The sequence below is a fragment of the Drosophila ficusphila genome, unplaced genomic scaffold, assembly GCF_018152265.1.
Source record: "Drosophila ficusphila isolate 14025-0441.05 unplaced genomic scaffold, ASM1815226v1 contig_106, whole genome shotgun sequence".
Taxonomy (NCBI): domain Eukaryota; kingdom Metazoa; phylum Arthropoda; class Insecta; order Diptera; family Drosophilidae; genus Drosophila; species Drosophila ficusphila.
In genome coordinates this window covers 13244594-13271187 of record NW_025063993.1, presented here as the reverse complement: position 1 = coordinate 13271187, position 26594 = coordinate 13244594, and the positions used below count along the sequence as shown (strand labels likewise).

The window sequence follows — 26594 nt, the reverse complement described above, 5'->3', positions numbered from 1 at the left end:
GCCTTTGTCTTGTTTTACTCCTCCGAAAATTGATGCCAACTTTCCACATTTCTAGCGACAGTTTGTCCGCGTCGCTCGCCTCGAACAGTGAGAGAAAACCCCAGAGAACTGAGAGGAAATCGGCCAGTGAAAACCTCAAAAAAAAAAATAAATAACGCAAAAAGGAAGGAAAGGGTTCGTGCTTGAGAAAAGGATTTTCCGAGGTGAAAGGATGAGTTTTCCTAATTCCGGTATCGTTGTGCGTTTGTGTATGGCTCCTTGAGAGTTTCAATTTTTATGCAAATCTGTGTAATGCCATTTCGAGGCAAAAAGGACAATTGAAAATGAGTCATTCGAAAGGAATCCGAATGGCATTTCAGTGGCACAGGGCCAAAAGGCAAATTAAGTGCTCACATCGATGCTTAATTGAGAAGGGAGAATTTTTATGGCTTTCGGCTGGAATTTAAGAGGTGAGTCAAAAGCGGAAAATTGATTTAAAATATATTTCCACAAATTAAGAGCACTGGGAAAAAAGGAAAATAATACTGCCAGGATTTAATGTTGTTTCCATTTAATTTTCAAATGTCACATATGTATATAAAAAAACTTTTTTTAAATAGTTAACAGTTAGAAAATATTCCATTATTCCGTCAGCTTAGAATCTAAATACCCACAACGGCATCTATAATTGATTTAATATTCCGCATGCTAAACATACCCGAAAGCTAAATGGAGCCCTTTGACCCTCGTCCAACAAAACAACCCGAAAACTAATCTAAACGCAAAAGTAATTTTAATGGCATTTTAATGAGCCGCAAAATAAGCGTTCAATTTCGGCCAAAATCAATTAACTTAATTAAATACATTTTATGCATTTATTTATACGTTTTCATTATAAAGCGATTTTAATTGCCGCCAAAACTATTTGGAATTGATAGGCCGAATAATTATTAGGTTTTGTATGTGTGTGAGTGTGTGTGGAATGGAACACTCGTTAAAGATGTACCATAAAAAGCCAAAAACGAAACAATTCAATTCGAATTTAATTCAATGGGCAAGTTTAGATAAAATGGAATGAGCTTAGGGGAAATACTATTTTAGTGGTTTGTCACACGGACTGATAAAAATGTGGGTTTGTTCAACTCTCGAGTTGATTAAATTATAATCAGCTTATTGTTGTGACTTTTGTGTTTTTTTTTTGGGACTTGAAATATTTTTAATTACCCAAATACCATAGATATTTGTAAAACTACTCATATAACACCCGTAATTGCTTTCATTCTACGCTTTTACATAATGTATTTCTAATATATTTTCTATTTACCAAAATTGCAAATAGATCTTTTATAAATCTACCCCAAATATCCCACACACTTTTCTATTACCGCAAACTCAATCGCATTTTCAAAATGGCAGCAAGATGAAGGCGGTATCTTTGGCGAAGTAACTGCAAAAAAGCCGCAAAAGTGCATCTGGTGCGATTAGAGGGTTGGGTTTTTTAGAGTGCTCAATACCCAAGTATCGGGGGTTGCAATTACAAAACACGGCAAAATGCTTCCACTCAGAACTGAGTTTAATTATAGCGCGCGACTGGCGAAAAAACTCAGCGAGCCGTTAATAAGCATTTAATTACTCATTCTGAGTGCCAAAGTGAGGGTGTGTGGGTGCCACTTTGAGTGTGTAAGTATCAGAGTGTGTGTGTGTGTTCGGTTTCCAAGTGTGTAACACTGTATCTGTGTGAGTGAGAGCTCTCTCTCGATGATTCTGCTGGCGTTCTGCCAGCGTTTCGGCTTCACCTTCGCGCAGACGCTCGTCTTAAAAAGGGGGCGGAGTTTTTTTTCCCACATTTTCTTGCTGGCGCGACACCCACACACGGAACCACCCATCCGCCAGCCCACCACCCACTACCCCCACAGTCAACCCACCCACACACACCACCCACTTACTTAGTTCGTCTCGCTGCGTTGCCAGGGCAAATAATATTAAAACGTGGGGGGCAAAAAAAAAAAAAAAAAAAATGTGAAAAAATACGAGGCGGAAAAAAAGAAAACCGCCCGAGCACATTTTCATGTACAATTTTTTTTCTCTTTCGCTCTCTCTTGGCAAATTGTGGCCATATTGGATTTTTAGCACTTTTTTTCCCGCCGCCAACACCACTTCTTCTTCTTCTTCTTCTTGGACCGGCTCTTCTTCTTGGCCAAATGCCGGCGGTTTCTGTGGGCCGTGTATTCACCCTCATTTTGCAGGGTGGCTCAAAAGTTGATTTCTCTATTTTTCCTTCGTTTACGTATTTTTTTTCTCCGCGCTCACATAAATTGTATATAAAATAGGGGGTGGCAAGTACTGGGCGCTGGGCGAAGGGTGGGTGGTTGGTATTGGTGAATTTTGTTGCTAGGTACATTTTTTTTTGCTGCGGTTTTGATTTACTTGCGCTTTGGCTCAAAATTAAACTCGAAATGATGGTGGCGAAAAAATAAGGAAAAAATATATATGGAAAAACGTGGAATACATTTCCCCGGATTTTGAGCGCATATCGCCCTTCATTAGAAACAAATTCTAACTCTATTTATATTAACTTGGTACTTAAAAACAATTTGTAAACATTAAGTGGAAATGGGGATTAATTAAAATAGTTTTGTGAAATCATATCAAATTTTAGGTGGCTTTAACCTACCTAAAAACTTTATTACAGATAACTTAGAATAACATGCTTAAATAAAATCCTCCAAAATTAATAGTATACTTATAGTATAGTAGATATGCAGTTCAGTTAACTATTTCCCATAGTATCTAAGTAACTCAACATTAATGATTACAAAACAGGCGAAAATAAAGATTTCGATTGCCCTTTCGATGGGTCAAGCTATAAATTTGACTTCCAATGATTGAAAATGTATTTAACTCAAAATGTAACTCCATTTAGAGTAGAAAAAATGAAGATATATGTATAAAAATCAGCGGACATTTCCCCGCTTTTTGTTGAGTGCAAAACGCGGTTCATTAGAAAAAATTGCAGTCGGCAGAGCCGTCGACGTCTGCGGTTGATGGCTGCTGCTCCATTTTTATTTCCAACTCCCTTTTAATTTGCATACGTATGCGTGTTGTTGTAGCTGTATGTAGGATGTACATACAAACTTACATACACATATATTCCCGCTGATTTTTATTTATTTTTCAGTTGTTTTTTGTGTGTTTTTGCCACGGCCACGGCCAATGCCACCCCCTTTTCGGATGGGAAAACACTGAAAAGTGCTGAAAATCGCCGGGACACAGGCTCCGTGGTTCATCCTGCCAGTCGGCCTTGTGCAGTTACCCGCCAGCAGCCGATGTCGCCAGTTGCCAGTTGCCAGTTGCCACGAATAAATCTTAGTCAGCAGCAGACTGGCCAAGATCAGCTAGCTGGTCTCTAAAAGCAGCCAAAAGCCAGAGCCAAAGCCAGAATCAGAATCACAATCCAGTTGCTGTGACACTTGCAGCCTTATTTTGCAGCGGAACAACAACTATAACGACAACAAAAACAACAAAAACAACAACCATAAAAACAACAACACCAACAAAGTCGACGAGACGGCAGCAACTTGCAGAGAGTCCGAATTGATTTATGGCGCAAATTTTATTGTCTGGCCGGGAACTGGAACTCCTGACCAGTTGGCGCTCTCAACTTGTTAGCCACACTAACTGTAAAGCCCCGAAAGTGCGTCTGTGTTTGTGAATCGTGCGCGTGTCATGTGACATTGACTTTTAGCTGGGTGAAGTTTTCCCCACATCAACATCCAAATCCGAATCCAAATCCACATCCATATCCACAACTGTAGCAGTCAGTATATCCAGACATCCACGCCAACCGTGTGCAACTTTGTGTATAAATTATATTATATAAAACTGAAACATAAATTTCAACTTAACAAACTGTAACAACTTTCGCTTTGGACCGCAAAAAGAGAACCACGCGCTGGACAAAGTTTGCGGTGTATTTGTTGGGTCAACAACAAGTAAGTTTTAAGCGACACGTTTATTTCTGGCAAATTGTTAAGTAAACAAAATGCTTTTCATTTCGGATCTAAGTTTTTAAGTGTTTATTATTGTTTTAGATGAAAAAAAATATAAGCTAAAGAATTTATTTATTCACCTAATAAGAGAAAAGTGCATATCTGTTCAATTTAAATAAAAGAAAAAATCAAATAATAAGCTTTTTATTAACTTAAAAATACTGAAAAAAATATATTAAAATCTGTTTTTGAAAAAACAAAAATATACTCATTTTTATGAAAGTCTTTTTGATTTCGGTTATCATTGTTTAAAAACTTTTATTTGTTAAAACATTCAGTAAAAAAGTTTAAATTTAACTTAATCTAAACGCATATTTATTAAAGAGTTTTAAAATCTTATTTTATAACTGTAAGCTATTACGCAACTCAATTGGCAAATTAAGTATGTCTACACGTTTTATGGTGACGGTTAAAAAAAATTTCCATTTTAATTGGATTTAATTTAATTAAATCTAGATTGCCTTTATGGTCCATGAATGCTGTTTAATTGAATATAGAATAGCGCTTAATTGACAAATGCGAATAAATATTTGTAATTATAATAAACATTATTTGCCATTTGCAAATATCAGTTTACACATGTTTATGCAGCAGCATTATTTTAAAACGCGTGTGCATATATCACTCCCCCCGATTTCCTTTTCATTTCTTAATGGGAAAACAGACCAATCGAGTCGAATCTGCACCTGTACGCCATTAAATAAATAATGAAAAGACAGCAACAAAAATTGGCGAAATCAGTGGCATTTTTAACGCTTCCACTAACTGAACAACAGCGAATGCAATCTCTCTTTATGCCCCTTCCTTTTTTTATATTTTTTTATACATATTTTTTTTTGCCAGCTTGTCTCTCACGACTATCGAATTAAAATTTCCTCTGCCACTGCTTCAATATTGATATTTCATCAGCGGCTCGAAGAGTTTATTTTAAATATACGTACATTCAGATGTATCGGCGCACACGAAAGTAAATGTGGAGTGTACTGGCCAAAGTGAAGTGAAGTTGGTAAAGCGCATTACGGTTTTAAGCTGGCAGCCGCTTACCAAGGACCACTTAAACAACCGCCGACCCACTGCGAGAATTTTGCATTCACAGTCGCATCCACATCATTCAGCATCCTCGTCTTGCCCAGCCTCACCGCGATGTGTCCCCCCTTTTCTCAGTGATTGTCAGTGGGAATTTGCACTGACCGAAAGTATGAATATTTTATAAAGTTTATTAAACAAAATTCGAAAAACTCCAAACCATTTTGTGGAATTAATTTACATTTTAAAAATGGGAACTTAAAATAGGTCTTGCAGTTTTATCTATGATTTTCAGTTTTGTTTCCCTATATTTTATGAATAACTCTTGCTGAGTTTTTAAAGAAAATCCCTAATTAATTGAAATTTTGCCGCAGTGCACTTGCGGTTGACTTGGGTGGAAAAAAGAAGGCGGGGATGTGGAGAGCACTGAAGTGCAGATTGGCAGCTTCAACGCTGTTGATTCAGAACTGGACTGACGGGAACCGAAAATCCCACTCCCAGTCTCATCATTAAAAACAACCGAAAACAAGAAGAAAACGAAGAATTTCGTACATAAACAAAAACGACAGAGCGGCAGCAACCGAAACCAACCCAAATAATAGCAAGTGAAATGTGTTCATATATATTTATAAAGGCGCTTCTCAGGGGGGCAAAGGAAGCTTACACGTGTCTGGGCGTTTCTGCATCACATGTATCTGTATCTGCATCTTCTCCACTCGATGCATGTGGGGATACATATAGCCAAAGGTGACCCAAATTAAAAAACCCATGCAGCCGAAACTCAAGATTAAATTAAAACTTTCCAAAGCAGATAGTTTGGAGTTGGTCAAGTAGAAGAAAAATTTAATTATCGAATTTTCTTAATTTACACACATTTTTAAAAGTTTCGCTTATCCTTCGCAAGTAAGCTGCAAGAAAAGATTAAATATCAGACTTCGCGTAAATAATCCTTCTTTTTTCGGGCTTAAAACTTTGACCATTAGTGGTAAATACTCTTATGTCATTATTTTTAAATCTTTCTTCGCCAACTTTAAGTCCCACCACCCACTGTTTTACTCCTTCTCCGCCGTAGAAAAAAAAACCCAACAGCGCCAGACAATCCTTTCTTTTTGTCTGTACGCTTTTCGCTCGGACTTTCAACCGTCGCTTCATCAGCACATTTTTATCCTTTTCCTTTGCTCTCGTACCTTTTGCTTTATGCCGCCACCTCCCCTCTCCTTTATCCCCTCTTCTTTGGGCTTCGTTTTTAATTTTCAGCTGATTTTTTGATTAATGCTTAAACGTTTGCTCCTTTTTCCGTCGGACTCCTTTTATGCAAATCTCCAGGCACTTTAATTAGAAAGGAGAAAATGTCTTCTCGAGTTTGGTTGGGGGAAAAATGTTTCCAAGTTTTCCTCATTATGCCCGGACGCTCTTCGGTCGCCTTTGTGTGTTTGTCATTTATAAATTGGAAAAGTTTCCTTAAGCAAATTATGCCATTTTTTCCCCGGTCCCCCCAAAAAGATGCCCGATGGACGAACCCTTTTGGCAAGAATTAACCCCAAAGATTCCCAAGAGCTCCCTTTTCGCTCAGCTGACGTTTCTCAAAACAAACGTCACATGGTCCCGACTTCCTTCTTCAAGTTTAGTATTTTTTGTTGTGTTTTTTATATTATTCGCATTGAGATTTGTTTTTCAAGATCCCTCATTGAGGTAGGACCAGTGGAGGAAGGTTCTCAAGGTCCGCGTCCTCAGGTTCCCAACGAGCTGGTGACGACTTTGCATCCGCCTTTGCCTCCTTGCCTCTTTGTGGTGCATTCAACTTAACGTCTTTGATTTATTGCTGGCTGCCTCTGCCTCTGCCGCTGGCTTCCTTTCCTTTCCTTTCCTCGGGGGGATCCGCTCGAATCTGAATCTGAATCTGAATCTCGGACCGATTCCCCGAGTCTGAATGAAAGCGAAACAATGCCGAGTTGCCGGGCTGCCGGTTGTTCGGAGCCCTTTTCACGTTCTTTATCCTGTTGTTATCGGGTGACCCTGCGTTATGTAGGTCTATAGGCTACCACTACCTCATGGCACTTTCGGTTTTTACCGCCGAGTTCTGTGATTGCATTCACCCCTTCTGTTATTCTCCTTCCTTTATTTTTTTCTGAATTCTTCTGGCTGTGATGTAATAAATACGCTGCGATCCCTAAAACGATCCGTATCTGGTGTATCTGCATCTGTCTCTTTGTTAGCATCCCGAATCGAACATGTGCTTGTGCTCCTCTTTGCCCATAAATTGCCGCTGAGTTGAGGGAAAATCTGTTGATTAGTGGGAAAAATCCAAACGCCAAGCCGATGAGCGGCGAAGAATAGAATTCCTGGGCCGTAATTTGTGGTCAGCTGGGCAGAGATTATGTCATAAAGATAAAGGCGAACAACAAGTGTTGCCTTTGTGACCCCGAGGTGTGTGCATCGTAATTAGCCCGGGGTTTCCAGGTGAAGGGGCGTGGCCTTCCTCCTTAGGCGATGCCCGTCATTGAGGATTATTTGGCTCGGATTTTACCTGCCGTGTAATAAGAAGCAATTAAGGAGTTCTATAGGAAAACTGTTAACTAGAAGCGGTTGAAAACGTTAATTGGAAAATGGGATTGATTTTAGGAATTAACTTTTATTGATTTCCAATAAAAATCTAGTTTCCCAAAAAGGTGGAATAGGATTAATTTATTGATGAAATAAGAATTTATCTTGTTGCAATAAAAATTCAATAATTTTTATTTTCATTTTTCCCTCTTGATAGACACTTTTGACATGCATTTCCAGCCATGTTAGCCGCGCAAATTGTTTGTCTAATGGTTGCATCACCGAAACAAGAACAACACCCACAATTAGCGGCTGAGCAAAAACAATGCAATTGACTGTGAGAAAAAACAGACTCGAGGCGGGAAAAACTCACTCAAGCCGGTTGTTTATTGCCCGCTTTTCCCTTTTTTTTTTTTTTTTTTTTTGCCCACTTGGCAGCAACGTCATGCGCAAGACTTTTGAGTTTTGAGCCAAGAGTTCTGGGCCTTCTGAGTTGTGTGCTCTGTGTTGTGTGGGGCTAAAATGTCACGTTCGATCATTGAAGTTGCCCCGCCCCCCGCGCTCCCTTCCACCGCCCCTCTGGGGGCCAACTAATGCATATGCCAAAGCGGGCACGTAGGCGCATCAAAAGGAAATGTCAGTCAGGCGACAAGCCCACAACAGCAAGAGCAACACGGTCAACAATGCACTGAACATAAAGCCCCATATAAACAGTATGTGTTTCACTTCCTACTGGCATCAGAAGCCGTCGGGATTCGAAGAAAAAAGTCAGATAAAATATATGCAAATATGCAACTTACTCGAAAAAGTTTAAGCTGTTTTTAAATTTGTTATCCCTTCAACAACTACTTTTGCATAGTTATTAATTAGAATCAGTTACATTTTATATAATCAATTTTGACAAACAAGCTGATATCTAAACAAGTATGTGCACAAATTAAATATTGGATTGTTAAAAAAAGTTAACATATTATTAAATTTAATTTAATAAAAAAAAAACCTTTTATGATTCTCAAAAAACACTTTGAAAATAATTTTCTTTATGTAATACCAATTAGGCACTTGGTAAACACTCTTTCAAATTGATCATCGTTTAGAGTGAGTTTTTCTTTCTGTACTCCTGACCAAGAACAACAGCTGAGTTTTAAGCACAATGGTCTGAGTGGTAATCCTTTGGCGAAACACGTGCAATCCCACACACAGATACGGCCACTGGCTAACTCACAGATACACGTACTCACGGATACGAATACGAATGCTACAAACGGGTGTGGTGGGTTCTCGGCATTGTGGTGGGCTACAAAGCCACAAAAGCACACCAGCAACATGTTGACTGCAGCTGCTGCAAAATTGCATTTCGCAAACTCGCACACAGTCGCAAGTTCAAGAAAGAGAGGTCCATATTGGGCCAGAGGGAGAGGGCGAAACTATATATATATATATTTATACGATTATACGATATTTTTTTTCTGCCTACCAAAAGTTGCCGTCGACGGCGGCGTTGCGATGTTGCTGCGGTGCGAGTGGCTTTTTTAGCCGCCAGTTGCCAATTGCCGCATTCGCTATTCGGCTTTGAAGCCGCTCGGGTTGCCAAAAGAACAGTTAGCCAGGAATTCTCCGGAGAGCCGACAAAGCGATTCTCCTGGGAAGCGAACTCGTGCCCCGTGTTTCTAACCCACATTGAAGAAAGTTTTAAGAACAACTCTTAAACGCTTTATGTGTTTTTTTGTGTGCCAAGAACAAACGTTTCGAGTTTCAGAACAGTTTAAGTTTTGTCTACGAAGAGCTAAACATTTTCCGGCAGTGTACTCGAGTGCTTGTGTTTGTGCCCAGAGTGTCTGTTTGATTGCCAACGATTTTTGTGGCCTCTCAGCTTCAATTTCTTGGTGAGTTGTGGATTTTTAATTGAAAAGCGCTCGAGAGAAAAGTTTCCATCAAAATGAATTTTTATGGGTGCTGCGAGAAGAGTTTTGCATAGCTAATTAAAGAAGTTGTTTTTGCCAAAACAAGTATAAATGAAAATTTTTCTTTTGAAAAGAAAAATAAATTCTTGCATAAACAGTAAAATCTCGTTTTTTAAGCTACCATTTTTCACATTTCAATAGTTTGAAATTGGCTTTTAGTCAAAATAATGAAATTACATACTTAAATTGTTTTCTGCTGATCAAATACTCTTTTAAGCAATCCCACAGAATCACAATTTGCCTGTAGGAAAAGCAAAAAGGAGGCGTAGGAAAAGTAAACTCCTAGCAGATGTCAAGCAATAAAGTTCTTCCGGCTGCCTTTTTATTCTTAAAAAAAACTTGTCTTTAGCCAGTTGCATACTCGCATCTACGGGCTTACGAACTATAATCGTCAGTTTCCTCTTGGCCAAGTCAAGACGAGGCTTCCTGCACGAGAGCAACAATTGCAACAACTGCAGCACGTAGAGAAAAATTATAACAATTATGATAAATAAATTCGATTAATATTTTAGAAATAAAAGTGACCAAATACTTTCTAAGGAAAAAAAAATGTGGGTTGTGAAAGCAAAAAAAAAAAAATCCAAATATAAATTTATGTCAGAAAAGGTTAAAGTTTAAATTTTAAAAGCCATTTCCAAAATGCCACTTTCCGAATATTAAATACCCAATCAATGTCCACTTCCGGTGGCATTTTCCACTGTGCAACTGCAGCAGTCACATTGCAACTTGAATGGACAATGGCAACCTTTGGCGGACTGTCTCATATAATTTCGTTTTGGAATAACTCAACTAAGTTGAGGGCAAAAGAAGTGGCTCATCAAGATGCCAGCGTCAAGTTAGAAAAACGAAATGTTTGCTTGCAGATCTTGGCCACACCGGCGATTCCATAGAAACCAACGAAGAAAAAAAAAAAAAACAGAGAAAAAAGGCAAACAAGAGCAGGCCAGGAAAAACGGGCCAAAAGGGATAAGCCGGAAAGCAACACGGAACCCAAATTAATACAATAATTGAAGCCAATTTAGTGTAATTTTCTTCAATTTCATTGTTGTTGTGCTGTTGGTTTTTGCTGGCTGTCTAGCCATTGAGTTTGCCAACTATTATCGCATTTGTTTGCCATTTGCCAACCCTTCTCCGGATGCCCCTAATCCACCTGGAAGTTGATGTTTTAGCCCCGGTCAAGTCTAGTCCATATAGCATTATACCTTTACTTTACTTTACTTTTGTTCTCCGTTTCAAACTAACCACACCCCGGAGCCAAGTTTGATTAGTTTGGGTCACATGCTGCTGGCTAATTAAATTAAAAGCCCGACAACTTGTGACTCTTTTCCATTTTATTTCGTTCGAACGGGTGAAAGTGTGGCTTACCTTTCACTGGCCAGAGCCAGAGCTCTTCTCTTCTCGCATTAACAGATTAGCCATCTGCCCAGTCGTTAAGAGCCCCGCCTGGTTTGGGTTTAAAGTTTTTCTCAAGTTGTCGGCCGGGCCATGAAACTCAAACATCAAATTTATGGTCTGAGTTATGGGCCTGCAAGTCGTTAACAGTTCGACGTTTTGTTTATAACTATGAAACAGTCCATACAACGCTGAGAAGTGGAGAAGGGGGAGTTGCATAAAGTCCGATCATAAAATATAAACAAGAATTGACCTACGAGATTCGGTTTCGCTTTATAACCCCCCCTGAAACAAAAAAAATATAGATGTTTTGCTTGTTTATGAAAACATTTGATGCAAATAACCTAAAGGAGTTGACTTTCATCGGGATTTGGACGAGGAAAAAATGACGTTTAATTAAAAGCCGACAGGACGCATAAGCTTTTCCATAAAAAAGTACATACAAAGTACCCTGAAGCCTTTCCGCGTGTTGTGGAATAAAAACCCCTTTTCGGAAAAGAAAGCAAATAAAAATGCCCGAAAAAACAACGCCAAATTGCAGCAAATCTCCTGTTTATTTTATTTTGTTCAGCTTAACTTTTTGCTGTTCGCTTGTTGGCGTTGTCGTTGTCGTTGCTGTTGTAAATTGTAATTTGAAAAACATCACCGCAAACTGTCAAAATGCTCTGACATTTACAAATTATTTTGCTGGCAGCGAACTGGTCCGAGTGCACCACATCTGCACCACTCTGCACCACATCAGCGGCGAAGAGCGATTTGACGCTTTGAAATGCGAAATGGAAGCGGTCGCCGTTAATTTGCGTCAACGGGCTAATAAAGTTTTGGCATTTGTGTGTTTAGCTTTTTTTTCCCCCCATTCGTTTTTCTCTACACTTTTTTTTATTATTTTGGTTTTGGCATTTGGCAAACACGACTAAGTTGCTTTGGCTATATCTGTTTCTATATGATTGGCTTGGTCTGCACAACGTACACTAAAAAATAGAAAACTTAATTGATTATGCAAGGGGTGGAAATAAAATAGATAAAAGTTTAACGGGTACACAAAATGTATATTTTATTCGAACACAAAGCTATTTAAATATTTTTAAGTTACGAAAACGATACTTACTTAAGCAAAATGATACCGATTTTATTAGATAATAATAGATTCTTTATTTAAAATGAACTTGCTAAATAAATAAATAAGTGTTTAAACTTACTCTATAAGCCTACGGATTTTTTTTTTACCTTCAGCTTTATAATTTATTTAAATTGATTTTTTTACACTGCAATTTTTTCCCGTCCGTGCAATTTGCCCATGCAAATGATATGAGGCGTAGTGACTAACCCAAGCTGACATTTCAATAGCAACAACATCCAGCCAAAGAGCCGAACTTCCGTTCTGCTGGCGAAATCCCCACTCCTTTTGGCCATCTAGCCGCTGTTAATTGCATTTGATTGAGCACCTGAGCTGCAACACAGTATCAATGAACTCCGGAGTCTATTTTCATTTTTTTTTAACTTCTTTCCCAGCGCCGCGGGCTATGCAACCGAATAAGTGGGGATCCGCCGAGCAAGGTGCAAATTCCCAAGCCCAGATTGCCGCAGCATCGAAGCCAGAAGAAGAAGAAGAGTTGTAGTGAATGTAACCTGTACCTGTACGGTCGGTACTACTCACCTGCCTTTATTCCCTTCCACTTCCCCTTCCCCTTGAACTCGCCTCCCTTTACCCGCAAATCCCTTTCCATCTGGGAAATGGCTTTATGGTCTGTGCCCCGAGGCTGCGTGTCTAGGAGTGGCTGGTGCCTAATAGCCGAGGAATATCGAGGCCCAGACAGGGGAAAAATGAATTATGATTTGACGGTAGGCATTTAATGGATGGCCATGGATCTTTGACTTCGACTCCACCACGAAAAGAATTCTCGTTTGGCGCCAACACATATTGACAGCTGGTCGTGGTTACGGGTATCTCCATACCAATGGGTATCTCCTCTCCATGTGTGTGAAGTTATTTCGCCGGACAGGTGAATGCTATTTGGTTAGAATGCCAAGGAGCGGATCGTATCGCATCGCATTGGGTTTTTCGGGTCGTCTTTGTGTCTTCTAATTGAATTTCCATTGGCGGCAAAGGTAGGGAGTAGCCAACCGCCGACTGCTTAAAAGGTGCCATTGAAAAGCATTCCAAATTGGAGCATGACAAGTTTTGGTCGATTGATGGATTGCCGTTGCCTTGCGGTCGCCTCTCAACTCCGAAGACTGACTGACGGCTGATGGATAGTGAAAGGATAGTTAGGGATCGCCGGGAAAAGGGCATCTTCGGCCTAAACGGGCCTCACATATCTAGCGGCTTGATCTCTGGGAACTTTATTGCTGTCGAAAGGGGTTCCTTTCAAATATTCAAATGTTTTTAAAAGCCTATTTTATAGAGTGATTTATAAGCACGGTTATGGATATTTAAATAAGTTATAAAAATAGTTATTCCAACCTTTCTCGTAACTGTTATATTGTTGTACTCGAATTTATACGTTATTCGTATTTTCTAACTAAAAGCATAATTACAGAAGGTAACTCCAACCTCTTCTTCTATTTACTATTTACTAAGCTTTACTTCAAATGGCATCTGCATCTTTAAGTGCCAAAACAGAATTTTATTCTCAACTCACAAGTCAACCAACTCAAAAGTTAACTTTTAAATGATCAATCTATTTTTACTTCACCTTGATTTATCGCAAACAGAATCTAAACTAAGTACTACTTCAATTTTACTCTGTGTAATGTGTTCGTCTGCTCCAAAGAAAGTATCTTTTGCATCTCAAATTTTATTTCGTTTCTCAAAGAAGAGCATCTTTTACAACTTGAACCATAACAAAGTTGTTTCCTTGACTACCCAAGTTAGTATCTCATTCTGAAGTCTGCATCTCAAACTGTATCTGAGCCACTCGCCGCAGCCCAATTAGCCCGCTTGCAGCCGAGAGGCATCCTTCGGATGTGCCAGCCTCCTTGGATTTGGTTTAAGACTGCGAGACTTGCCCAAACAGCCCACACAATTGACAAACTGTGTGATGGGCGTTCCAAAAGCCAAGAGTTTGGGCCACTAAAGGCGGCCAACTGGGGGCAACCGCAACGGAAACTCCGACCAACCGCCCACCGGCAAACAACTCTTTGGCTGTTTGGTTCTTTGGCAAGGGAAAACAATGGCAATGCATAAATTTCAAGAACAACAACCCAAACACGGCGAACTTTTTGGTCGAAGATGAGGCGCAGAGCAAAAAACTCATTAGGCACAGCGCCTACGAAACATGAATGCAATAATATACAACGAAATTACGAGGCTAATAACATAAATTCATACGGCAAAGAAACACGGGAATGAGGGAAGATGGCTAAGCTAACCTTTATGCAGTTTTGTATCTATGAGATACGCACTGCGTAAAAGTTCATTATAATAAAGAACGCGGCACCGAAAAGGAGTTTGCCAACCCATCGTAACCGCGCTTATCATAAATTATGACCCAGAAATATGCGTAGTGCCCGAATGTCATAAACATAAACTAGGCGAATTAATTGAGACGGAGAGCCGGGCGAGATGGCTGCAGGCAGATACCAATAGAGCGGCCCATAAAGCCCGGAAATTATGCGTTTTTAAGTCATGACCCATCCCCAGTTCCAAACTCCAGACTGCACCTGCCCGTTGGTTGGATGGATCCAAACCGGACCGCATGTAGAGCAGCGATCGCATTAGAGCGGCATTTGGCCAAAGTGCCAAATACTACCTGAAACTCGAACAGTTGGGGGGGGGGGGAAATAATAGCTATCCTTCGAGATACCAGAATACGAACTTTAAGTAAAACAAATTTCTATTGAAATTAAATTAAAGTATGAATGAGAATTATATTAAAGTTGTCAATAATAATAAACAATTTAATATAAAATATTATATATAGCAAATTTATTCATAATATTTTTTACTTAATTTCTGAAGAACCTATATAAATACCACACAAAAATGTTCAATCATAAAAGGTATACAAAAAACTTATAAAATATATAATATACTCTAAGTTAGCTTCTTTTTTTTCTTCAACCATTTTTATTATTTCTTTAATATTACCCAACTAATTGGCTCTTCCCCCCTGTACTATTTCCTTGACCTGTGCTGTACATTAATCGCAAAATAGAGATGGAAGACGGCCTAGGCCTAATTGAGTTTTGAGAGTCGTTACACTTCATCGCAATGGAGTAAATTAAACTGTCATTAGTTTACCCTTTGGCACTTTTGTCGCCGCCATGAGCTGTTCAAATTTTTTTTTTAGGGGGCTTTAGGCCTGGTCAGAACATGTGAAGTGGCGCGTTTGTTTCTGCCGCTTAAATGTTGTTTTATTTGTGTACTTTTATGCTGTTTTTTTTTTGTGTGCCCTCCTCTTCTACATTTTTTTGTCCGCTGTCTTCTCTTGCAGCCGTAATAATTTTGTAGGTTTTACGAGTGCCGCCAAGACAATTAGGCATTTGTTATGTTGCTGTTGGCCAAGTGTGGGCATTTTGCTTAGCGGCTTTTGACGCTTTGATGTGAGCAAGTGAACAGAAAAAAAAAAAAATAGAAGATGAAAAAAAGCGAAGAACGCGCGCGCCCGCAACGAATCTAACGCCTTTTCAAACTCGGTTCTCAGCCAGCTTTGTTGCCATGGCTTTTTGGAGTTTGGAGATACACGGCTCTTAACTTCTGCCGCGTTGTTACTGTACCAACATATCGGAGATTTATTTTTCCATTATGGTCTGCCGGCATCGTTGTGGGTGTCGGATGCCCTGACACAAGCCATTGGGGCATGACGGGCCAAAAATCAGAAAATACAACAAAAAAAAAAAAACAAAAAACCCAAAGCAAACAAAAAGTTTTTTTTTAGGTTTTAAGCGGTTTGAACCTCCCGATGATCAGACTTTTCGGCGGTTTTTACAGCATCAATTTTTCGGCTTAGTCGGCCTTAAAAACGTGTGCAAAATAAGTTAAAAAAAAGGTTTTATTTAGTAGTGGCTTGGCAGTGGAGCTTTAACTTAAGCGGTTTTAAAACCAACTATAAAATCGTTTGCCTGCGGTGAGGTTGAATAAAAAATTGAAAATGAAACGAGTGGGTTGATAAGTCAATTACAGATTTAACCTTGAATAAACTTGCGCCAACGCAACTTTTTCCATCTAATGATAGCGAAGCTCAAAGGTTTTTAAAGGCTATTAAGAGTATTTCTAAAGTAAATTTTATTTAATGAATATACATTAATTTATTGGATAAATCATACTTAGTATATTTTGTTTTAGGAACAGTATTTGGCATAATATACCACTTTTTCTAAATCCGAAACAAATAAATTGCGAATAAATTAAAATACATGATATTCAAATTAGTTGAATATTCTTTCAAGTGTATGTATATTTTATATTTAAGTCGACTAATTAACGACATGCTATAAAAATATGCCAAATGGAAAATGTTTATGATAGAAAGTCGCGGAACAAATTTTCCAACAGATCAATCCGGAAAGGAGGCGGGATATCGGGCTATAAAAAACCCACAAAAAGCTGTTCAGAAATAATCACTTTCTGTAGTTTATACCCTTGGCTTTTGTGTCTAATGATTCACTTGCCGCCGTGCGATCAACGTTGTTGTTGCTATTATTATTGTTGTTGTTGCTGTTAATGACTTGACAGTAAAGTAGCCTACACAATTTATAGCGAAAAAGAAAAAAAATTAAATAGAAACAGAAACGAAACTTGTCCGCCTACAATTTCTGATTGTGAGTTTCCTTTCAGTTTGAGTTGAGCTGCTTGTTTTTTTTTTTTTTTTTTTGGTTTGCCTCTCTGTTTTTAATTGAAACATTTTTGACCATATTTTCTTAATGATCTGACATGACATGGCGTCTGTTTTGTGTATGTCTCGGTTGCCTCACATCGCGCATTATAAATTCAAAGCGATTTCCACTAATTTAAGCGCAACAAACTAGCCAAATCGGATATATAATATAATACAAGCAGATGCTCGGTATATTTGGCTAAATAAAAGCGTTGACTGCGTGACATTTGAATTGCCGGCGATCGTTTCAGTGACATATGTATATCTCCCCATATCATTATTATAATTTGTTCATTATGTTGCCCTCTTTATAGCTGCAGTGTTGCCATGGCAAACGCCAACGCCTTTGGGCCACAAAAGCTGCAAATGTTGGCCACATTCCCCATTGTTGTTGCCGTTGTTGTTCGCCGGCACTTGTCGTTAAAAAATGTGTTGAAAATGCTTTTTTATGACACGAAATGAGCCGCAGCCATTAAATTGAGCCAAAACCCCAAGCACACCACACAATAATGATGTGATGCCTTCTGGGGCTCCACTTTATGTCTACATTTCGGCTCAAACCACCTGGCCAAAAGGAGTTATGAAGAGATACCTCTTCGACTTTATCCAAGTGCTCTTAAAAATGCTAACAAAGGTGAACTATCTTTGGTGTGGCCATTGCAAAGAATTTGCATTTTTTTATTAACCAAATTACTGCAATGTTATGCATAAAAGAATAAAGTTACCTCAAAGTATTGGTTGGTTGCTAAGCTCATTGAATTTGATTTTTTGCCACCTCGCAAATGGTGTGACAACTCCTTGCGACTTCTGGCTTCCATTTATTTTCGATTCTGCGATCAGCTTATAATACCCCGCTAATTGAGTTGATTTATGCAGCTGCCGCCGTTGCTTTAACCCATTCGATTTGATTCATTTGAATTTATTTAGCTTTTCATAATTTCTGTGCGCTGCTACGCTTAGATTTATAAACTTTTTTGTGTGCTTGTGTCTTTTGTTTTTGGCGTTTGGCGTTTGGCTTTGTCGCTTTTCGCTATCAATTTCAATTTCGAACCAATATATATATATATATATATAGTGTTTCTTGTCGCTAATTTTGCTTGGTCGGGTTGTCGCGTTGTCTCGTCGTGGTGTCCACACTTGCTATTATTTATTTATGTATGCGGAGGAACAGATTGCGCGCCATGATTTATATTTATGCTTGGCACATTTTATGGCCATTTTGTTGGTAATTTATTAACAAGCTTGTTAACAACAGTCCTCCGCTTGGCGCATCGGCTTTTGGGCTCGGCCCAAAGCCAAAATCCCAGCCTGTGTGCTGTGTGCTGGCCAATATGCAGATGGCCAGCTCAACGAGAGCTGAGAGCTGAATGCCTGCGCTTTTGGCCTGGCCAAAAAACCAGACGAAAGACGGAAAGGTTAAAGGCCAAAATACGGCAGCTAGACGCAACATACCAGACAGCAGGTGGCTTTAACGACCGCAATCATGCCGATGTGTCCATGATGTTGATAATGATGATGGCCACACTGGGAGAAAAGTCGTTACGGGCCCACAACATCGTTAAGATTGCTGAAAGTGAAGGGTGGGAAACCGGGAAATAAAACTCCAGCTGTTTTAATCCTTAACGAAGCAGAAGCTACCCACTAAAATTATTTAACAACTATTTCTGGTCATGAAACATATTAATTATCACTTTAGCTTTAAAATAAGCTTAATTCTTAACTTCTTAAAAGTAAGATGTGTAATGAAACCCTAAAAATTCAATATATTAAACCCTTCTTTTTCGATGACGCTGATATTGCTGACTGAAACTGGCCAAAGTCATGTCCATATTTATAGAAAGTTAAGCACACACACGGTCAGCTAGGTCCCACAAAAAACTTTGACATGCAGTTCTCCCCGGCTCTTTGGCTGCCTCGCAGTCCCTCCAACTCATCCCATGGAGAAACATGATTTGTTTGCCGAAGCGCGTGCAGTAGCCCAAGTGGTCAAGTGGCCGGTCTCCGTTAGCTGTTGCTCAAATATTCTAAATATTTGCTAAATAATAGAGAGGACAGGCGGACAGTTCGGAGTGGGGAATCAGAGTGGGGGAATCGGAGCGGGGGAGAATGGGGGGACTTGTCTTTAGTGTGTAGGCAGTCAGGCGTAGACAAACATTGGCGAAACCAGCGAACAAACGAAGTCCAAGCTAATGGCAGTGGCTTTGCTTTTGGCGTTTGAATAGCCATGGCTATTTGCGTAGTAAAGTGTACGGAGACGGCGGCCAAACTGACGGACAGTCAGTCTATATGCTCGCATATACCCCCTGGATATCGGTGCCCGTATGTGGGGAGCACTTGATGGGCATTGACGGGTCGCCTTTGTGAGCGGCCACAGCTGCGATGGCAATGGGAAAATAAGGCCCAAGTCGGGCTACAGATTTTCAGCACAATACCATCGACCTAGCAGCGGATATGTATTACCTTCTCACGGTGAAATATATTCACTCTTTTACTGCAATTGAAAATAAAAAGGGTTACCAACTACCTGAAGCTAGAAACAATTGTTTAAATATTGTAAAAAAATCTTATTCATATTGAAGGCACATTCAAATAAAAAATGATTTCCAAAATCCTTTCCCGTTTATTGAAACAAATATTTAATCCTTATACATTCGAAATCTAGAATATTCTCACAAGTTTCAGTCAGACAAATGCTTTATATTTCCTAACAAAATATGTAACACTAGACGTTGGACACTTTCAATTGATTTGGCTGGACAACTTCAATTGTGGCTTAGAGCCAAGCCAGTTTGCGGGCCAACTCAGCGGCAGCGCCAAGTTGTCAACTTAATTTACAGCTAACATGTGAGCTACAAGTTCGCGGCGATTGAGCAAGCGATAAAAAGTATTAATTTCATAGACCCCATGCAATTAACATAAACTGGACAGAGAAACAGATCGCGGCCATATAGAAAAAGGCTTATAAATATGCAAAACAGTTTCGATTACAGCCAACTCCTTCGCTGGCTGGCATTGCAGATACAAATCTGCAGCTATCTATTTATCTAAGTAACGCGAATTTTTCCACTTCCAACTTGATCGATAGCGAGAGGGTTTTATGGTTTTATGGGCCACGGCACGAGCGACAAACATTTTGCATTTGTCAACTGACTTTTATTTGCATAATCGGTAATGAGTTTTCATTTTGTGAAATGCCACGGAGGCCATAAAAACCAAAAGCCTGTTGAATGCAGCCAGAACTAGTCTGGTTATGACTGTAGAGAATCAAATCTTATTGTTTATGGCCTTGATTTGGAATGGTAAAGATCACCCTTTATTAAATCTATATTTCTAAAATTTATGTTGCAGCTTAGGATTCCCAAAACGAAACTCGTTCTATAAAATTGGTAAAGTCGTAAACACCTAAGACACTGCTTTTTATGAATACCATTTTGGGTTTTTCAACTATAAAATGAATGAAATTCGAATACAATAAGCTTAATTCAGTTTTGCCACTGTCGAATTATCACTGAAATAACCTTTTTGAACTCGAAAAAAAATTAAGGAAGGGTACAGAAGCAATCCGAAAATAATTCCGATAAATCGTGCAAGTGCTATAAAAGTAAATTAAACGTTTTCGGCGACCAAAGCTGGGATTGTGTCTCAATTTGCTTGGCCCTGCAACTTGCGACTTGCAACTGGGAACTTAATTTCGAGGTGCCGATGCGATTCCATAAGATTCCAGCTGCCCTTGATGAGGTGCCGCAGAAATGGCCCGAGGAAAGGTTAAGAAAAGGCTACGCGGAAGCTGTCTTAAAAATATAAAAAATATACAACCAAGAAACAAAACCTGAAGAAGCAACCAAAACTGAAAAAGCACAAAACTTTCTACCTTTACTTCTTGCAAGGCCCTCGAGGAATTTCGAACTGGTTTTTGGCTCGTTGATCCTTTTGCTTGTTTTTTTTTTTTCGAACCTTTTTTTTCGGGGGGCGCAAATGAAATGCAAACGATGTACGGGGGCTTATCGGTAATCTATTGACTGAAAATTTGCAACAGATAAGAGGGGAAGGGAGGGGCACTATTAAGCCATAAAACGCATGCAAATGAAGGCGTTGAAATGCGCATAAGGCCAAGAGGAGTTGTTTCGGGGCTGGTCACTTCACTTAGCCCGAAAGTTAAAGGGCGCAAAAACTAACGCGTTTCGGAAAAGATAAAACCGGACAGTGGCGGGTAGTTTGCGAAGGGGGAGGGGGAGGGGGTTTGGTCGGTGGCAGCTGTCTGCTTTTGCGGGGGTAAATTCAACTTCAACTTCAACGAGGCCAACGGCTGACTGGCAATTAATTATGCCCAAAGTCGCTCATTCTCACTCGCTGGATCTGCCCCCTCCCACTTCCCCCTCCCCTTCCCCCACAAACTACTCGACCCCTCCCCTTCTGGTAGCGGGCATATGTTTATTTACTTAATTTACTTAATGACACACATCTAGAGAGGAGCACGAGTCACACACAAACACACGGAGAAAATGAGTTGCCAAAATTGGTTACTAAAAATGTAGCTCAAGATGAAAACTCAGCTCTATTGAGTAAAAATATTATTATTTACCATAAAAAAATGTTTGTATAAATACTAAATTTAGTAAACAAGTATGACACTATTCACTGAAATTTTTTTAAATTATATATTATCCTAGAAAACCTTACAAGAAGAATTGTTCTTTAATAAAATGATTCAAAAACTATTACAAATCTTGTAGGTAGACCTTTTCTCGCCGTGCATGCACTCACAATGTTTTTCTGGTGAGGTCATCCAGGCAAAGAGGAGCAGCCCATGTTTGTCTAATAAATAACATTATTAATTACCAGTGCAATTAAGCATAAGTACGAGTGGGGCACCCTCGGCAGCATAGATACAAATTCAAGCCCCGACGCAGACATATAGACGGACATATAGACAGACAGAGGAAATAACAGACCGACTGCACTTGATGACCCAAATTCGAGTTCATTGAGTGATATATGAATGCATTAATCTTAGTTTATGTTTATTAGTTTGTTTATCAAATTTTATGCAAGCTGAAATACCGAAAGCTGTGGCTAAAAAACCGAAAACTGATCTCGCCAAGAAATGCATAAAAGATCTGAGCTGTGATCTCTCAACTGAGAATTTATGATCGACATAATACGATTTTATGTTGCTTTAATGGGATCGGACGATATTTATGGTCGTGGGCAAATTTTTTTATGAAATGGAAAAAACCGTTTTTTAGAAACTTTAAACTTTGGTGGGTTTGTTTTAATGTATTCCTTATAACTTGAGCAGACTTCTGGCCATTAATCTTGGGCCGCTTGTTATTCGCTTAAATATGGCAACTGTCACGAGCAGAGCAAATCGGGCAAATACTAACGAGAAAATGCTGCAAATTACAGAGCAGAGCCGGCAGAGAGTTTTCCCCCGATCCCGCAGGAGGGAGCCTTCTAGTCGGTCTAGCCGTGTCACAACGTTTAATCTTTATTAATTACAGTGAAATAATAAGTAGATCCCTCCGACGTGCACCCTTCCGCTCTCCGCTTCCCCCGCCACTTTCCTCCGCTTCCCCGCGTGTCTACTTCTCTATTTCTCTCCTTTCTCTGACAATGTCAGACGCACCACCGACTGATTAATGCCGGGGCTAAAAGAGCCAAACAAGCAAACATGCCACAAGCAGCCGAACGGGAAACTTTCGGTCTGGCTTAGGAATTTTAGTTAAGCACTGAAAAAAAATATATCGACATTTTCTTAGAACAAAAATAAAAAGTGAAAAGGACACTTCAGAAATTAATAGGTTCCTTTTATTCTACGTTCAAGAAAATAAAAAATATCTTCACATAAAAAGTATTTTTAAATTACCTTAAGATCAAGAAATATTTAAATATTTATAAAAAAGGAACCACCTTCTGACGAATAAATATTTCTTACATTATCAACTTTTTTCTTAAACTGCAAATATATTAGGAAAATCAAAAACTATATACACATATTTTTTTAAGTGCCCCGCGCTGAGGTTTCCAATGTTTTGTAGCGTTCTAGTGGGACGACATTCATCATGTTGGCATTTCTCCGCATGGAGAGCAACTCCCCAATTTGTTTGGTGCCAAAAACGCCCAGCGGGTGAGAAAAAGCGGCCGAAAGCCCAGCGAAATGCGGAGAAAGGCAATTCGAGTGTGGGGCCAAAAAGAAAATTAGATAGCAGCATGTGCAGAGCGTCCATTTGATCCTTTTTAGAGGTCGCAAAAGCAGAGACTACAAAACCGCGCCTCGCCTAATTACGCATCTAATCAGAGGAGGTGAACCCGAAAATAAACCAAATTCCGGCAAAGGAAACATCTGCCTGAGTGAAAACTTGCGGCCTGTCAATCAACCGAAAGCTGTTCAAATATTTAAACAAAACTCAGCCTCTCGTTGCATATTTGCACTTCAACTTAGCTCAAACTGCGCATGCTAAATGCAAATGCAACAAATTCAAATAGATTCCGCGGGGACAGGACAATTAAATATGCGCATAACTGTTGATAATCATCGAATCAATATGCTGACAATTTTCTCACGCATTCGCAAGACTCGAAAGATACGCACAGAGATATATATTCAAATGAGTTGCATCCCAAATACAGACAAGGATTCAGGACAAGGGGTTCCTCATCATTTGGATGATGATGAAGATGATGATGATGATGCTGACATCAGCTCGAGCGGCTGAAGTCAATGAGGAGCGGAGGGTTTTTGGAAGAAAAAACGATTTGTTCTGCTCGAACCCTTCGTTGGTCGTCATAAAAAAAGGATTTGTAATTTGAATGTTAAATAGCAGCAGCCGCAGCTCTCATTCCAATCCCTCCCTATACCTCTAAATTGTATTTACTGCTGAATTAATTCTTACTCTTTTCTTCAGAAGCGAAAGGACTTGCCCGGAGTTTGCTCAGGGTTTCCTTTCATTTCCATTCAATTCGATTCGCCGCGCCGCCCTTTCAAGTCCCCGAGAAAAATCTATAAAAAAAAAGTCTATTAAGAAAACCGATTTTTTTATATTCCTCTGATTTCTTCTCCAAAGTTTAGCTGGCTGCTTAATGGCAATTGACAGGCGCAGTCATATGTAAATCTTAGGGCGTGGCGGTATCGCAGTTCAACCAGCTGCCGTTGGTCTCCGATTTCAGAATCGGTTGAGGAGCCAAGGGAGAGATTAAATAGGACGAGGGCAAAACATATTTTTCACGGTTTTCTAACGGTTTTTGACCTAAAAAACAAACATGGGAAAATCTTTATGGAAATTCGGAGCAAAACAAGCAAAATAAATAACCCAAAAATGGATAAATACATTTGAATAACTTGGGACACTTTAAAGTCTTTGGGGTTGGGAAAAATATTAAACAAAGGCAAACAATTATTTGTGTATTCAAATTTTATTGCATTTGCCAATAATTCTTTCAATAAGATACGAAAAGATTTTAAAAAGAAATGGCAATAAAAACACCACAAAGAAAACCTGTCATCGAAATTCAATTTGAAATTCACTAAATCAAGCCGTAATCCTTTTGCAGGATTTATTGCAACTTTTCTGTTTGCTTTCCTTGAACAGAATGGACAGCTAGGCAGCCCCTCCTCGAATCGCTCAGAAAACGTTGATTGCATTTTGAAAGGGGGTTAAACTGCTGAATTGCAGCAATAATATTGCAACCGACATCGATATGTGCCATTTGATTTGCATAATTCAGCACACAAACAGCAGAGGAAGACCCAACCCTAATGCGAAAATAAAAATGAACTAGCAGAATATTGACAGGACCTGGGGATTGTGAAAGGAGAAAAGGCGAAAAGGGAAAGGGAATTGGAATTGGAAGTGATATGGAGAAAGAGACACAGAGCCGCTTAAGCTGCAAAACAGCCGCGCCCCTTTCGGCTGTCTGTTTGTGTTTTTGCAAATTCATCGATAATTGGCAATTTGAAATGGCAACAACAGAAGACAGGGGTTGCTTTCGACTTTCGACACACGAGAGTTGCGAGCCCAACCCATGTTGACTTTGGCACTCTTGAAGAGAACCCCGAATTCAGGACCCTAAAACCCCGTCTCGTGTCAAGGGCGCATTGCAAAATTGCCAAAAAAAAAAAACAATACGAAAACAAAGAGAACCAATAACAATAACAAATGAGAAACGGGGAAACAAGACTTCGCACAATAGATAATGACTTAATGACACTTTAATTGTAAACAAGTTAATTCGGGCCATTGATGGCCAGTCACAACCAATTATCGCATCGATTCGAGCCAAAAACGGTGGCAGCAATTAGTGTCAGATATTAAAATTGGCAAAACAAAGCTGAATTATAATTATCGTCGCAATGGAAACCAGATTGTTGCCTCATAAATTCAAGACAAACTCCTCTTTTGTCGAGAGATGAGATGTGAAATTAATGGGCCATGTCTGTCGGGCAAATGTTTTCGATTTGTTCGAAAAATTTCCAAGTGGTTGGAGCCCGATAAAAATTATTTGTTTCGTTTGATAGATGTGTCCATTCACACTAGATGTATCTCGTTAAAGAGTAGAAATTAAGTTTTACCCCCCAACCCACAACGAAAGAGAAAAAACATTGTATTCAGAAATTCCTAACAAATGTCTTCTCCCCTTTTCTTCTATTTACAGGGGGAAAATCACAACGACTTCTGGGGCCCCAAAAGGTAAGCAAACAACAACGAACAGAGAAACTTGGCCAAAAAAGGCCAGGCAGAAACTTACGAAACAAAACAAACATATTGCAACTTTTACTTTGGATCTGAGGGCTCAGTCTTTTGGGCCCCCGAGGTCGGTTCGCTTTCAAGTTTCGTTTTTTGACAGCTGCTGTCAAATGCTGAAAGGCAGCCCCCAGCTCCCTCCCTCCCATTCCGAGCAGAAATCTAAAACAAGTCACACACGAAAAGAGCCAAAGTCGAAGTTGGAGCTGGAGCTGGAGCTGAAGTAGGAGTCTCGCAGTTGAATCAGAACCAGGCTGCAAGTCTCGGTCTTTGAGTCTCTGGGCGCAAAGCATATCGCCAAAACATCTTTATAGCCATACACATATGGGCAGGAACAGCAGGGCTTAACCAAATAGGGATTTCCAATTTTTAACTAAAAATTCTCTTCAAAAAATACAATTATTTTAGAAAATATTTAAACAGTAAAAATGTTTATATATAACAAGAAATATCAAATATAGTTTAATTAAGTAAACGACTATGGTATAGAACTACTTTTTTTTCTCAAAAACATTTTTTTATGCATGCAAATTTCTCAAATATTTTATAAGTACACATTTTAATGACTTTCCATCATGCATTGGAATTATCCCAGCTACAATTTAACCCCCGCTGTACATAAGCACACCTTGTGGCCCTGTTTTGTTCCTAAACCTTCTCTAAGCAAGTTCTCAAAACACAAAGAGAGAGGCAAAGAAAAAACAATGAAAACATTTTTATAGTTTTCATGCACGAAGTCCACGAAATGAAAAATTCTACAATTTAAACTGACATTTAAATTGATAGTTCAAGAGATGCACACGACAGATACGAAACAGGGAGAGCAGCCGAGGCAGCCCGGCACATTCCCTCGGATACAAACGAGTCCACGAGTATAAGTATCTGTATCTGCGTCCCTGCAGTGAATACATGATGGGAATGCATATGCCTGATGCATAGTTTTTGCGGCCTCAACTGCTGATGATGTGGAGCTGAGGAGCGAACGGCCAACTGATGCTGATAACAAAAAGGCATACACACAAAACGCAAAACAAAAACAATTGCCAAGCCAAGAATTCTAGAAAATATTATTATTATGAT

General features: G+C 39.4%; 1 long non-coding RNA gene across 1 annotated transcript in view; it reads left to right on the top strand.

Annotated features, from left to right (window-relative positions):
• Window positions 1-2890: 2890 nt before the first annotated feature.
• Window positions 2891-26594, top strand: part of LOC108089732 — a 43505-nt gene continuing 19801 nt past the window's right edge. The window contains exons 1-2 of the long non-coding RNA XR_001771299.2: window positions 2891-3971; window positions 25426-25460. This is a non-coding gene — a long non-coding RNA (uncharacterized LOC108089732). The remainder of the gene's footprint in view (window positions 3972-25425; window positions 25461-26594) is intronic.